The following is a 15872-nucleotide window of genomic DNA, read 5'->3' as shown; positions in this document are numbered from 1 at the left end:
TTAGCTTTTACAGTTAAGATGAGTACAAATCATTTGAGCTGTATATATTTTAATGAATGATAATGTTCACTCTTTCGAATTCTTGAATTAATTAAAACATTGGTATTCTGTACGATGAGAATTTTAATGCATTTCTCTCCGATTTCATTTTCGTCGTCGAGACTTCTCGCGTGAAGTTGAGATGATTTAGCAGCGCAGCGCAGAGGCGTGACGTCATGTGCTATCGATAACGCAATCGGTATCATTCCTCTGAACCCAGCTCGGTGTTGGAGCTCGGTTCAGCGGCCTTTTTACGCTCTCAACACCAACACCAACACAGAACACCGAACTTGAAATCACCCACAAAAATCGAAACCGAGATTTATCGATGATTTATCATAACTTAATCACAAATACAATAGACAAATGACCTACCATTGTAAAGCTTAGAATCTCCTCTTTCATCTGATATTACTTAGATTATTTCTCATTCACGCATGAGTGAGCAAAAACAATTTGAAGAGGGGATACCAAAAAGTCATTTGGCGGGCTGTATCTGGGTTTCAAACAGAAAACCACATTTCTAAAAAGTTCAATATCTGCTCTTTAATATGATACCTCAATTACAGAAAATGGTCACGAAATAAGAAAGTTCTGGTAATTTGAAATAAGGCTTGAATTTCAATAATTTCATAAAATGAAGAGGTTTTACAGGCTAGCGTTCAAACTCACTCGACCCCGGGCACTCGACACTCCGTTTTGTTGACGATCAGCCATGCATGAAGTAGTCTGGTAGGGAGATAGGGTTCCCATGCACCCGAATGATATAATTTTTAAATCTACATTTTTGTAATCCGTAAGATGTGTAGTGAATGAATTTTGATGTTCCCAAAACGAAATATTGTCCCATGGGGTTCAAATTCAAGATGGCGTCCAAAATGGCCGCCATATTCATGGGATTTGGTTTTTCGTACATAGATTCCGACACAAACATTCATTTGCCACAAAATTAGTGTCATATGAAAGATAAATAAATTTTCTACAAGTTGATACTATTCATGGGTGAAGAAAAGCTAATTCGGCTGAGATTTTGATAAGAAAAGTGCAATTTTGAGAATGTTTTCCAAAAAATTGAAAATTTGCGAAATACATGATTTACCATTAAGCTAAAGAAAATAAAGGAATCGCCTCAAAAATTTCTAGAAAACTTTCCTAATATACAACTATTAAGCGGACGAAATTCCAAATTGATATCGTTTTTAGTCACAAACTTATAATGTCTCAAACTTGAAAATTCAATTTTCAGAAATTTAGCTTTTTACTGCATATCGGAGACTTGGATACACTAATGTATATTGTCACATTTTTAACCCAGAAAATGGAGATAGTCCTTAATAAAATGCGAAATTATATATTATTTTGTTGTTAGAATTTACTACAATCCCTTTATTCTTCGATTTAAAGTAGGTTGATATAGTTTTTGAAAGAATTAAGACTTTTTGCCAAAATTTGTATGTTTTTGGTAAAAAAAATGCACATGCACTGTTATTGATCAGAGTTATCATGAATGTTAGTAATAAATTCACAATCTCAACATTCGATATGAAAGAGGATGTATCAACGAGAATATTGGCAGGCTTCATGCCACCATAAGTATCTTCATTTGCTTCAGATAAAAGGAAAATATGCTGAATGTATTAAGCGATTTTGCGCTAAAGTGATGCCAAAAAGCAACCTCAGTGTGGCAGTCACACCCATGAAAACGATTGCAAAGTGATGAATGGTATGTCATTCAAATAATACAATAGCTTGGATCAGCCTCTCGCATCGATTGTGTAGGTATGACTAACACACCGTAATGTACAGTATGTAATGTGCATCGTAATAGAAATGTATCTGATTCAGAAGGATGTAAAGGCAAAAAAGGTGTTTCTGTTACATCATAAAGAATTTATTTAATTAAGTCTTTTGAAAACAGTTATAAGATACACTAGCACTGCAGGTAATAAAGATGAAGTTCTGACACATCAATACACAACTGAAAGGAACATGTCAAAGCTACCTCCACCTTATCTGTATTTTGAATTTATGGCCTGTATTCCAAAATCAGGTTTATATTCCAACACGTTCTAACTCTTTTCTAAATTTATGAAGAGCCGAAATTCTGTTTATTGTATATCTCTTATGTTTACAACTCTGTTCCGTTTGCTTTCATAATGAAGGAAAAAACCTCAATTATCATTCTCAGACAACTATGAACCGTTAGGGGGTCAATATTAATGGAATTGGCTCTCCACGTCAGTAAAAGTCATTGGGGGTAATTCTGTCGCCAGTCAAAAAGTGATCATAATTAGAAAACCATAACTTAGTTCAGATGACCGAAGATCTGACATGATATCTGATGATCGTTTACCAAAACAAAAGAAATCACGATCAAAATCAAAATGTCGAAAGAACTAACCAATCAGCGAAATGGACACAGCACACGATACTATCACAGATCATGATCATTATCAGTCTAAAGACAGTCTATCCAACTTTGCATAATTTGACACAATACACACCAATGGGCCACACACAGTTGTAAATTCAGAAGGTACAGTAGCATTTGCTAACATTTACATATGCCCACAGAGTCGGTCAACATAAGCTCTACCTAAGAGTTGACTCACGTGCAAGTACTAAGACTGTCATAGTACGTACGCCAAGGAAATATAAAGTTCAAAGTGGGAATCATTAGTGAAACAAACACCAGTAAAACTTGAAGCTTATGGTGAGATTCCAATTAAATGTAAAGGTACACTTGACATAAAATGTTACAGTCCGAAATGGTCAACACAGACATTCTATGTACCAGATGTCAAGGTTTCAGCTATCCTTGGGTTGTTAGGTTGCACTGACCTTGGAATTATCACAATTCACTCAATGTACAATTATGACACACCTAAACCTAACCCTAAACCTAAACAAACACCTATCACAAGTGATAAGGATCTCGAACAAGCATTTCCAGAGCACTTCGATGCTATTGGTAGTTTCAAAGGAAAAGCGATGCTTCATGTCAAGGACATCGCTAAACCTACCATAGACACACCACGCAAGCGCAGCACACTAATTGAAGGACAAGATCAAGATCAACCCTGATAGCAGACACGGTCGTAATGACGTCATTAACTGATCGTAAAGTGGTAATACTCGTCATGTCGTCGTATTTATGACGTTCTTACGACGTCATTTTGACGACTTAGAATGGCAACTTTCATTTGCATTTTTATTTGACCAGATTATGACGTGATTTCGACGTCATTTACTGACCAATTTACGACAAGTAAATTTGCTCGCTTATATGACCAGATTATGACGTGATTACGACGTCATTTACTGACCAATTTACGACAAGTAAATTTGCTTTCTTATATGACCAGATTATTACGTGATTACGACGTCATTTATCGACCAATCTGCAACAAATGAATTTGCATTTTTATATGACCACATTATGACGTGATTATGACATCATTTATTTACCAAACAACGACAAAGAAATTTGCGTTTTCATATGACCACATTACGACGTGATTATGACATCAAATTTTACCAATCAACGACGAGGAAATTTACAAGTTTAATTTCAAAGCCACATACTATTTTGCCATTTTTTCAACCTTGCCATGTTAGCAAGGCTATTTCTACTTATAAAAGGAAAAGTAAAACTAAAAAAAAATAGTACAGAATTTTTTTTATTTTAGGTAGAGTATATAATTCTTCAAAGAAAAAAAGTTTCAAAAGCAGTGGCAAAAATAATCATTTCTTAGCTGGTTGCCAACCAAACCAAACAAGAGGAAGCTTTATATGTCAAAGAAGTTTGTATCTATTTTAAAACTTTTTTTCGCAAGTGGTGTCATGCCCCGGTGTCATGCAAACCCCCTTATCTAGTTAGCCCACCACCCCCCCCCCCCCCCCCATGCACGCCCCCCTGGCTCACCCCCTATAAAAAATTCATGATCCGCAGAATTAATTCGCCGCCGGGCGTCGAGCCTGCGCATGCGCGCTGCACTGCATGCAACTGGCGCAGTCGCAATTCGCAACCATTTAATTTGAAAAAGGAATGCGCCCGTTTTTCGCCGTTAAATGTTGCAGCCTAATTTTGGATCGAGAATTAAGTGCGACGAAGTCGAAGATGGCCGTTAATAATAGTTCTACTACTTTAAGAACACGGTTCAGATTTGGATAACGACTTCGAAGGCATTCGCAGGAGACCAAACAGTAAGTTAGATAACCATCTTCTAAGATTTTCTTTTCGGAGCGCGGCTTGCCTTTGGCTTTAGATTTCGTGCACTGACACTGCCCGGCCGGGGTGGCTGCCCCGAGCGCCGGCATGCTGAATAGGAGTCTAGGACAGGCTGCGCTGGTGGGCTCAGGGCCCAAGTCTGCACAGACACAGTGCACACTTTAAGGTAAATGCCAGTTGTGGTAACGATATCAAAATGAGTTCGTACAGAATCCAATGAAATGACCACCAAAGTGTCTGTCTATATTTATAAATAATATACCGTATGTGCCAAAGGATTCTGGAAGAAATTGTGTAATTGCTGCGAAATCCCGGGGGGGGCACTCGACCAAAAAAGTGGTAGGGGTGTGCCGCGGGCGAGACAAAAAACGGGGGCCTTGGAGCGGGCTTATTGTAAAAAGGAGGGTCCTCGGAACGGGCTTCGGAACTACAATTTTGTGAAAACGGGGGTCCTTGGAACGGATCGCCAGCGTGCGAGTACGTGCGTATATGTACCCCTATGGAACGGGCATGCGTGCATGATGCAGCTATACGCGGCCTCCGCTGGGTGCGCTAGCGCAGAGACGATGGTCGGACAGCGCTCGGCGGTCGCTTTTCACCAAAATTGCAGCAGATCAATGCGACCGGAACGGCGTAACGAAAAATATGCGAAGCTTTGGAGCGGATTTCTTTCTTTTTTTTCTCGATAAGAACAAAGTGCTATGCCTTGGAGCGGCTTTCTTTGTTTTTTGTCTCGATAAGACAAAAATGCTATGCCTCGGAACGAAAATTTGAGTGTGAAAATGGGGGTCCCCTCCGCGGCACATACCCACTATGCATTATATACTGAGTGCCCCCCCCGGGTGCGAAATAAGCAAAAAAAGCACAGGATTCGGGTCAACTCGAGCCAAGGCAAGCGTCGGGCCGACATTAATCAGAGCAATAATATTAATAACTGTCCCACGTGCTCTTATCTGTGTTGGTGATCTTCAGTTTGAACATTTTTCAGTGTAGATTTCAAGATTTCACAAAGTTCAGTTTATGTAACTGTACCAGATCTACATGTATGGTGAGACTACCACATATCGACCACCTCTTTTGAAACCGACCACCTTGCGCGCGTTAAAATTATTGCGTATTACAAACGATACGCGCGGGAGAGTAGGCGCAGTGTCCATAGGAACGGTAAGAATCGATTTTACGAGAAAAAAAAGAAGCAACAAAAAGTAAAAATTTAGTAGAATTAATCAAAAATGTATTGACCAGACCCAATTCCCGCTGAAAAACCAAGAAATCCGATAGGAAACGGCTTTAGAACAAATATCCGTCGTCAATCGTCGAATCATGTGCCGGAGCTCGCAGTGGAAGTAGTGAGATGATCATTTAGCATGTTGACATCATAGAACTGATTTGGAAGAGTAAAAATATTTCGCCACCGCGACAAGAATCGGCCGTAAACTTAGTGTATCGCGGGTGGTCGGTTTCAAAAGACGGGTGCAAATGAGCAAATGTAAAATCGTCGTATTCGTTGTTCGTCGATATATACGCGGATTGAATCAGTGTCCCGAGCGAAACATGGGAATCGGATCTGCTCAATTTTCTGCACAAATGAGACTAAAACTGGGTAAAATTGATGAATATTTTCGCAGATACGATGCTGAGAAGATTAGGTGGTCGATAAGGGGTAGTTCCAACCATACTATGTATAAATAATGTAGATCCTCGAACTCGATGATATACCGTACTGACAATTTTTTAAATCCTAAATCTACCGGGGTATTTTGATTCTTGTCATTCCCGGGGGGGGGGGTATTATTGCCCCCCCCCCCCCTTATAAGATCTCGGCCGTGGATTGCACGATCACAACGAAAATTTGCATGATGGTAGAGAATGACGTAATCTACGTAGTTGCATTGGTAAATTTCACTGAATTCATATTTTTTTATTTTATATGAATTAATTATGCTAATTTATTCATGAAATCATACTTTTTGCTCTGATTCACTAAATAAAGCTAGAATGCTATTTTTTGGGTGAAAATATTCTTTATAGCATTCCTAACAATTGTGAATGAAAAAAAATCTGGTACCAAGACCGATTTCTTATGTAGGCCTATTTTATTTTTTTTTAAATCATGTAGGCTATTTCTTTGTTTTTTTACATTTTGTTTTTTATTGTATTTTCGATGGAAATCGTTCTAGACTTAATTCTAATCATAAACAAGGCAAAATTAATTAAGTTTAATCACTAAAAGTAGAAATAATGATAAATTTATGAATTTTGGCTAAATACACAACTTGCATTGGATTTGTACATGAAATCATGTTTATGAGCAATTTTGGGTCTGACATGCACTTACATAATGTTGCGTAATGTCGTAACCGCGTACCCGGGCGTCACAAATTTGGTCTCAAAATTTGCGCGAGACTTGAAAGTAAAAAGTCAGTGAGCGGCGCGATCACAAATTTTTGCGCGACAGCGTAGTGATGAAATTTGTTGAGGGGGGGGGTCAAATTGACCCCCCCCCCCCAGTTTAATAAGGGTTAAGGCCGTCACATGAAATGCCCTATATTCATTATTTTTCTACCAAAAGCACCATTTTGAGTAAGATTTTTAATGAATAGATCTGTTTGACATTTCAGGAGAAAGAGAGGGAGACACAAAACCACCTGTCTCGGTGTCACACATGAGGAGTTGAGGAGGAGATGAAGTCAGTGAATATGACCTGGCCTGGGGGAGTTTCCAGAAGAAGGCCCAGAATTGCTGGATGCCAGGAGTGGAGATCCTTCGTTGCTGCCCTACATGATAGGAGGCATCGGGCAGTAGGTAAGTTAGAAGGCTATTTCAGATGTAAAGCCTTTTTTTGGGGGGGGGGATCATTGGGAATCTCTATTATCAGAATCACGCAGATTTGGGTGTGCACAAACTCGGGGCACCTTATAATCTGTTAATGGTCCTGACTGTACTTCGAGGACTCTGTGATATTTTTTCATTGTATTTTCATTCACGGAGCCTAGACAAGTCTCTGTTGCCTGTAGAACTTTGTACACTAAGATGGATTTCCCTAGAAAATCCACCCTTCCCACAATAATTTTGGGGCAAACATTTAATTTGTCCAATTTGTAAACTTTTGTACTCTAAATGCATACAAAGGCTTAAAAAATGTTAATTGTTGGAAGGTAAAAATTTTGAAGGATCACTCTCTTACAATTCCCACGCTATATAACGCAATGACATGAACTTTAACTCGAGTGACGTACGTATGCAAGAAATACAGAATTGGTGCACATGCATAGCTGATTGATTCATTGTGCTAGTACTGGTACTAGATTGGTTTGGACGTTCTAATTTCAATGACAAGTTTAGATGGTAAATTGGCGCTAATAAAATTTTGCATTGGTCGATCTCGCGATGCCAGAAAACTAATTCCACCTCAAAATTTGTCAGATTTTTTTTGCAAAATATATATTTAATTGATCCTTGACCTGAATTTAAGCCAAATCAGGCATAGGGAATGGCTGTATTTCAGCCTCGAAGTTCGAATTCTCGGTCCTGGTTACCCCATAACCATTTAAAACACATAAAAAAGGCATGAATTAAAATTGTAATTATAAAAAAATAATATGTTTTATGTGTCAAATAAATTGATTCTAAAATTTCCTTCCATATACAGAGATGGTTAAAGGTCTTGAGGGCATCATGCCCCCCCCCGACTTGACTTAACATGTTAATATTTGAAGTATGAAATATGTAACAAACCCCACATCGTTTTTTAATCATTTAAAATAAATTGGAAATTAATATTGAAACCATCTAGTTTTTAATGAAGATTAATAAATAGTTTATGTAGAAAAAGTTTTTATGTTTCTCCTCTTCTGTTATTTTTGCAGATGCTGTAATTTGAAACGGAAGGTGTCCTGCCAATAAATTTTCATCCCACCTGAACTGCCTTGCCTGCCTGCACCCAGTCATCTGTTCCTGAGCATTTTCATTTTCCTCTATTTTTCATCATCGTTTGTTTCGGCCTGTATGAAGTGAATTTCACATTGATTGGTGGAGCTGCTAAGTTGGCATTACAGGGCCACGCCGGGGTATGATCCTTTGGGTTGAACATCATGACTGCTAGTTGGTCGGCAAAGGTGATGGGATCGATCAATGTCACATGGAGTAAGATCGATACCAATCTGCTTTGCTACATTTCGAACAATCTCATACGGATACGGATATTATTGCGACAGGAGTACTGCTCGATGTGGTCAAGCCTATTTGACAAAGCATTATGGTGTTAGTCATGTTATCAGAAACCGATTTTTCAAAATCACGGAGTTGCTTCAATTTAGTATCGATAGATATTTCAAGAACGTGTAGACTAGTGAGCTTTTCATCAAGAATTTCACGCAATTTATTTTCGTGCTTATCCATGTCATCATTGAGTTTTTGTGTCTCGCGTTCCATTGCCACGGCCACCGCTCTTTGAACGACTGTATCAATATGATCTAGGTATGCTGGGCTTTGTTTAGATCCAGTTAATGATGAAGCAGAGGATTGTGTACATGCGTTAGCCGAGTGCAAGCGGCCTCTTGATCTGGTGGATATCTTAGACATGTTAGAGATTACGTAATGATATAATTGAAAAGTGGGATGGGCTGTGCATCTGCCAACTCACCAGTCGACCAATTAGAGACGGCCTTCCAAAGTGACATAGCACGAAAATATCAATATGGGACTGGTCTAGTCAACACATAGATCCTGAAAAAACCATGGAGACCGCAGATGCAAAATGACTTCCATACATAAAGATATGATGCACAATCTCCAGTGGGTTCAAAACACTGAACACATACTATGCTGATACACAGACTATCATAAGAACTTTATCAAGCTAAGGAAATCTGGTATGAAATCTCTCAGCTCACATAAAAAGCCTACGTACATGTAGCTACATGTAGGGAAGAAAATGCGTACCGGGTAATTGCTGAGAAATGAGCAAAATAAGCATGTAATTCTATCAAATGTCAGGTATTTTTCGAATCGATTATAATACACTGTCCCACATATGCTTTTCTGTGTTTACAGCGATCATCAGAATTATCGATTTTAAGTTAAAAAATTCATGATTTTACAAAGATACAAGTTTACATTAATGTACCAGATGTAGATTATGTACAATATATTGACAATTAACTTTGATTTTATAGATTTTCTCAAGAAATAATTGTTTGCTGCAACTACTGTCTTTTCCTTCTAAGTGATAGTGTAATACAACAGTTCCACAAACTATTTTCATCAGACTTATTGATGCATGATTCTTTCACCCAAATGCAAGCTTCCATAAATCCTGAAAACTTTGCAACTCAGGTATTTTTTTTTTTACATACAGTATATTTTTTCCTACATTACATAGTTGCCTTAAGTTAATAGCGCACCTCTAGTAGTAACTATCTTAAAATGAGTTCGAACAGAATCCAACAGAATTACCAGCAAAGTGTATGTATATATAAAAGATGTGTGCCAAAAAGCTCGGGAAGAAAATGTGTAATTGCTGAGAAATGAGCAAAATAAGCATGTAATTCTATCAAACGTCTGGTATTTTTCAAATCAATCATAATACACTGTCCTGTCCCACATATGCTTTTCTGTGTTAGTGATCATCAGAATTATTGATTTTAAGATCAAAATTCATGATTTTACAAAGATACAAGTTTACATTAATTTACCAGGGCCCCGTCTTACAAAGAGTTATGATTGATCCAATCAATCGCAACCATGGACGGTCAGCAACGTTAACATCTATTAAGCATGTTTGTTCAAAATATTTTCTAGCTATGATGTATGTTCATGCATTCATTGTTTTCTCAAAAATTCGCTGCGTTTCTCTTTGCATACAAAGGACATTGTGCAAATTTTTCGTAGAAAAAAATTATGACACTGATGGATTTCCATAGAGTTATGATTGATCGGATCAATCGTAACTCTTTGTAAGACAGGGCCCAGATCTAGATTATGTACAATATTTTGACAATTAACCTTAATTTAAAAGACTTTCCGAAGAAATAATTGTTTGCTGCAACTACTGTCTTTTACCCCTGGCCCTAAGTGATAGTGTAATACAACCCAAACATTTCATAAGAATTAATGTACATGTATGATTCTTTCACCCAAATGCGAGCTTCCATAAATCCTGAAACTATTCCAACTCGGGTATTTTTTTTTTACATACAGTCTATTTTTACCTACATTACATAGTTGTCTAAAGTTGAAGGTATATTTAATTACAATTTCAACGAAAAAGCTTTATTCTTGGAGATCATTATGCCTCTGTTATGTATTAATGTGTACATGTATTTATACATGTACAATTGTATGTATTGGTATAACAAACATTGTAATTTCATTCCTTTGACCCTAATACTGCATTTTCATAGAAAAGTGTTTTTTTTTTCAATCTATTTAGAGTTTTCAACATTTTGTATTCCTTTTTTTTTTGCTGGTAATATGTTATGCAACTTTTATTTATTAATAGAATATTTGCCACGATTTCGTAATTGAAATGCGTACATGTATTTGATTTCGTTTTCCATTTTTGTATATATTCTTTTTCGAGGGGGGGGGTCATGTTCTTGAGACCGAGACAAGTTATGCAAGGCCCTGGCATGGAGGATCATTATATTGTTACTGGGAATGCTGGACATTGTCAGACCACCTCAGTATTCACCAAATATAGATAATCCTCAATGACAAGGTCTTTGAAGGGATGTGTGTATGTACATTGCATGTAGAATTTAATGTTTAGGTCATTATCACGTCAGAATACGTTAAGATATCATAGTTGACTCCAAAAGACGTCATATTCATTTCAATATGCGACGTCAATATGACATCTATTACTAGTCAGCAATATGTTGCAAAGTCGTCATTCAGACGTCGTAGTTGACTTATAAAGACGTCATAATTACATCAATATGACGTCTGAAACTGGTCAGGAATACGTCGCAAAGTTGTCATTAAGACGTCGTAGATGACTTTTAAAGACGTCATAATTACATCAATATGACGTCTAAAACCGGTCAGGAACACGTTGCACGGATGTCATAAAGACGTCGTTGTTGACTCTCGAAGACGTCATAATCACGTCAATACACGACGTCAATCTGACCCTTGATACTGGTCAGGAAAACGTTGTAAAAACGTTGCTAAGACGTCATTAAGACGTCGTAGTCACTCTTGGAGACGTCATAATGACGTCAATATACGACGTCATAATGACGTTATTCGCGGGTGCAAGATCCCGTCAATAAGACGTCATGTTACGACGTCAAAATGACGTGACACTCGTCGTTAAACTGACGTAATTATGACGTCATTTTTACCAGTTTCTGCTATCAGGGAACGTGGAGGAACACAACAAGAATATGTACTTGTTCATGGAGACGGCAAAGCAAGAAGACTCAGTGTTCAACAGCTCCAAGTGCACAATCAAGAAAGAAGCTATCAACTTCTTTGGCTCCAAGTGCACTAGATCAGATATCTACCCAGATCCTAGCAAGGTAGAAGCCAACACATTACCCAAGTACTATTACCCAACGACAAAGAGGATGTTCAGAAATGGCCAGTATTGTTCAAATACCTAGCAGCATATGTTCCTAATTTGTGGGAAAAGTCAGCACCACTTCGATAACTTCTCCACAAGGAAGTACCGTTTATCTGGGACGATGATCATGAACATTCCTTGAACAGCCTGAAATGTGCAGTATCATCAGGTCCATGTCTACAGTTCTATGACCCATAGAGAGAGAGAGAACTGTCGAGATAGATACATCAATGAAAGATCTAGGAGCATGCCTGCTTCAGGAAGGTAACCTGTTGCGTTTGCATCCAAAGTCTTTCCACTGCACATTCCAACTACTCAAACATAGAGTGAAAGCTTAGTCCTAATGTTTGGTATCAAACGCTGCTATAATATCTGTTCGCGAAAGAATTCACAGTCATAATCAATCACAGACCACTGGAAATTATATGGAAAAAAAAACTCTTACAAGTGCAACGCCACATCTACAGCGATCGCGTATAATCAAAGTCCAAGGAAACATGTGTCAAATCAATTACCGACCTGGAAACGACATGATTCTTTCCGATTCGTTGAGTCGACTTCCTAATCCCAAGGAAGCATGCGATGTACCGTTAGGTGTCATAGTTAAATCCATCTGCTCTGAGGAAAAAGATTCGCATATGCGATCGACTTATTACTCTTCGGAAAACACAAGAGGACAGAACTTCAGAGAGAAACGGCTAGTGATCCAATTCCCAGATCAGTATGGCATATTTGGCCTGAGTTGGCCTGAAACAATCCAAGAGTTATTGAAATCCCTTAGGCAGTATTGGTCGTATAGAGATAATATCGGATTATCTAATGGAGTACTCTTCACGGGAAGTCAAGTCATCGTACCGAAGTCACTGAGGAATGATATCCTTGGACAGCTTCACCTAGGACACATGGGAATCGAAAGTACCAGACGACTTGCTCGTGAGACAGAGTTCTTGTCAAACATCAACGAGGACATCGACCAGTTGATAAAGCAGAGTGAAACATGCCAGAAACATCAAGCAAGGCAGCAGAAGAAAAGAAGTGGAATATCAAGCACATTACTTCTTCTCCACACTATCCAAGATCAAACGGATTAGCTCAGAGGATGGTTCGTACAGTCAAGAATCATTTGACAAAATGTTCTCAGACTGGCCAAGACAGTCAACTAGCAATGATGAACCTGAGAGCAACACCAGTCGAAAGTAACTTGAGATCACCAGCAGAAATGTTATTTGGTAGACCCATCAGAACCACATTATCAAGTCACTATTTCTCGAGAGATTCTACTACCACTGATTTTCTCTTGAATATGCAAGACAAGGTGAAGGAAGTGCATTATCGACATGCAAGTTCTAATCTACCACCTCTGCATGTAGGACAGCCAGTGAGAGTTATACATCCAAGATAACACACTTGGATACCAGCTAAAGCATCCAAAGTCTGTGAGGAACCCAGGTCTTACGAAGTATCAAAGCCGAGCGGAGGAATCTTGAGAAGGAACAGATCACACGTGAGGGAAATTCCATCCACCATCCCCACTCCAAAGCAGGGCTCGAAATCAGCGGTTGCCGGGGTGACGTTGGCAACCAAAACTGCCATCATGGTTGCCCGGATGGCAACCAAGAAAATTCCGTGGTTTTTTTTCTCAAAGAGAATAAAATCTCTTGAATTTTGCAGCAAGCAAAATTGCTTTTCCAGTCCAAAGTTTACAACTTCTGGATCGGGAATATATCTTCCAAGATCACATTGGCACAAAGTTTTAGTTCAAAAAGATCGCCCAAATCTAGCACATGAGCCTGCCAATGACTTCTAAGATTGACTGCGTGTCTGTCAAAGTCCTCCCTAAGAACCATAAAGCTTACATTTGGACATGATATAAGTTAATTGTTGCAAGTTATAAAATGCAATTTACAGGAGGCCTTTTCCGTGGTACTGATTCGTCACCACATTTTCTACTTTTGAAAATATTAAATAGATGAATAACACAACCATACACATCTCAATGTTCCAAAAAGACCTTCCCCTTCTTTACATTGGTCAACAGAGGTTTTTGTCATTTTTGGCACTTTAATGTGTCAGAATTGTTTAATTCAAATCGTAAAGAATAAAGATAACCCACTCAATTAATTTCTCATAATCAGAATACCCTCAAAACATTTGTAATTTGTTTTCCTATGACGTCGAATTAAAAAGTTCTGTTAAGAGTTTTTTGTCAGAATCCAAGATGGCCGTCAAGGTGGCGGCCAAGGGACAATATTCAAGTTTTCAGAAGATCAAAATAAATTCATTCAGTATACGACTCCAGGATTGAAAAGGTGTAGGTTAGAAAAACTAATCAATATGTTGAAAAGGGTGGTCAAGATAGTGACAATATAGTACATTTAAGTCTGTAAAATGCAGTAAAAAACAACTCAATTTCTTAATAATTGTATATTATTATATAGGAAAGTTTTCTAGAAAGTTTCAAGACAATTCCTTTATTTTCCTTAGATATATGGTAAATCAAGTATTTTGCAAATTTTCATTTTTGGGGGAACAATTTCATAATGCATTTTTCTTATTAAGATCTCAGCCGAATTACCTTTTCATCACCTATGAATAATATCAACTTGTAGAAAATTTATTCATCTTTCATATGACACTAATTTTGTGTTCGAAGATAAACCTGATTTAGGAATACAGGCCATAGATTCAAAATACAGATAAAGTGGGGATAGCTTCGACATATTCCTTTGAGTTGTGTATTGATGTGTAAGAACTTCATCTCTATTACCTGCAGTGCAAGTGTATCTTATAACTGTTTCCAAGAGACTTCATTAAATAAATTTATATATAATGTAACAGAAACACCTTTTTTGCCTTAACATCGTTCTGAATCACATTTCTATTACCATTCACATTACATACTGTACATTACGGTGTGTTAAGCCCCTTTCACAATTGACGTACGACCTGTTTACGACCACCTGCAACAGTTTTTTCTTGTTGTTGCACGATCGATCCCTTGGTGTCTTGCGAGCACTCGCAGTCGTTGTAGACGATCGCACAAACTCGAGGTGGTCGTGACTGGTCACATCTGAACGTTGAACATGTTCAAAATCCGAACGCGATCAAATACGATCGATTCACTCGCATCAGACCGTACCCGGGGTCGTACCATCGGTCGGGCGATCATCGTGCGAGTGTCGTTCAACGTTGTACGACTTGGTGCGAGAGGTGGCACAACTAAGTAGTCGCATTTACTTGACTGGAGGTCGTGCAACACTTGCACATGTGCAAGCGACCTACATGTACAGAGACCTGTCTTGCGACTGGTTGCGATAATAATATGGGCCATAAGACTGTTGCAAGACCGATCGCAACGGCTTACAACATTGCACTACCGTTTCATTCGCATATATGCGACCGTTCCACTCGCAATCCCTCGTGCAACACTCGCATGTGATCGCACGAGCACAATAAGAGTATATGCGACTTACTCGTGCATCGGGGTTTACTGGTTGTTTTGTTGTACGACAGCTGTTGCAACTGTGAAAGCCTCTGTGCGATCTTATGAGATGACTAGCGATTGATGCCTGTTGCAGCCTGTCGCACGACCAAAAGGTCGCAAATGGTCGTACGTCAATTGTGAAAGGGGCTTTAGTCATACCAACACAATCGATGCGAGAGGCTGATCCAAGCTATTGTATTATTTGAATGACATACCATTCATCACTTTGCAATCGTTTTCATGGGTGTGACTGCCACACTGAGGTTGCTTTTTGGCATCACTTTAGCGCAAAATCGCTCAATACATTCAGCATATTTTCCTTTTATCTGAAGCAAATGAAGATACTTATGGTGGCATGAAGCCTGCCAATATTCTCGTTGATACATCCTCTTTCATATCGAATGTTGACATTGTGAATTTATTACTAACATTCATGATAAATCTGATCAATAACAGTGCATGTGCATTTTTTTTACCAAAAACATACAAATTTTGGCCAAAAATCTTAATTCTTTCAAAAACTATATCAACCTACTTTAAATCGAAGA

The 15872-nt window shown here is 38.4% G+C and overlaps 1 long non-coding RNA gene across 1 annotated transcript; it reads left to right on the top strand.

Moving 5' to 3' along the window:
- Positions 1-4073: 4073 nt before the first annotated feature.
- On the top strand, positions 4074-9622 carry LOC135154262 (uncharacterized). The gene is made up of 3 exons (XR_010293696.1): positions 4074-4245; positions 6892-7075; positions 8140-9622. It is a non-coding gene; the product is annotated as an uncharacterized LOC135154262 (long non-coding RNA).
- Positions 9623-15872: the final 6250 nt, after the last annotated feature.

Source organism: Lytechinus pictus, chromosome 5 (assembly GCF_037042905.1).
Source record: "Lytechinus pictus isolate F3 Inbred chromosome 5, Lp3.0, whole genome shotgun sequence".
Classification (NCBI taxonomy): Eukaryota; Metazoa; Echinodermata; class Echinoidea; order Temnopleuroida; family Toxopneustidae; genus Lytechinus; species Lytechinus pictus.
This window is presented reverse-complemented; position numbering and strand designations above follow the sequence as displayed.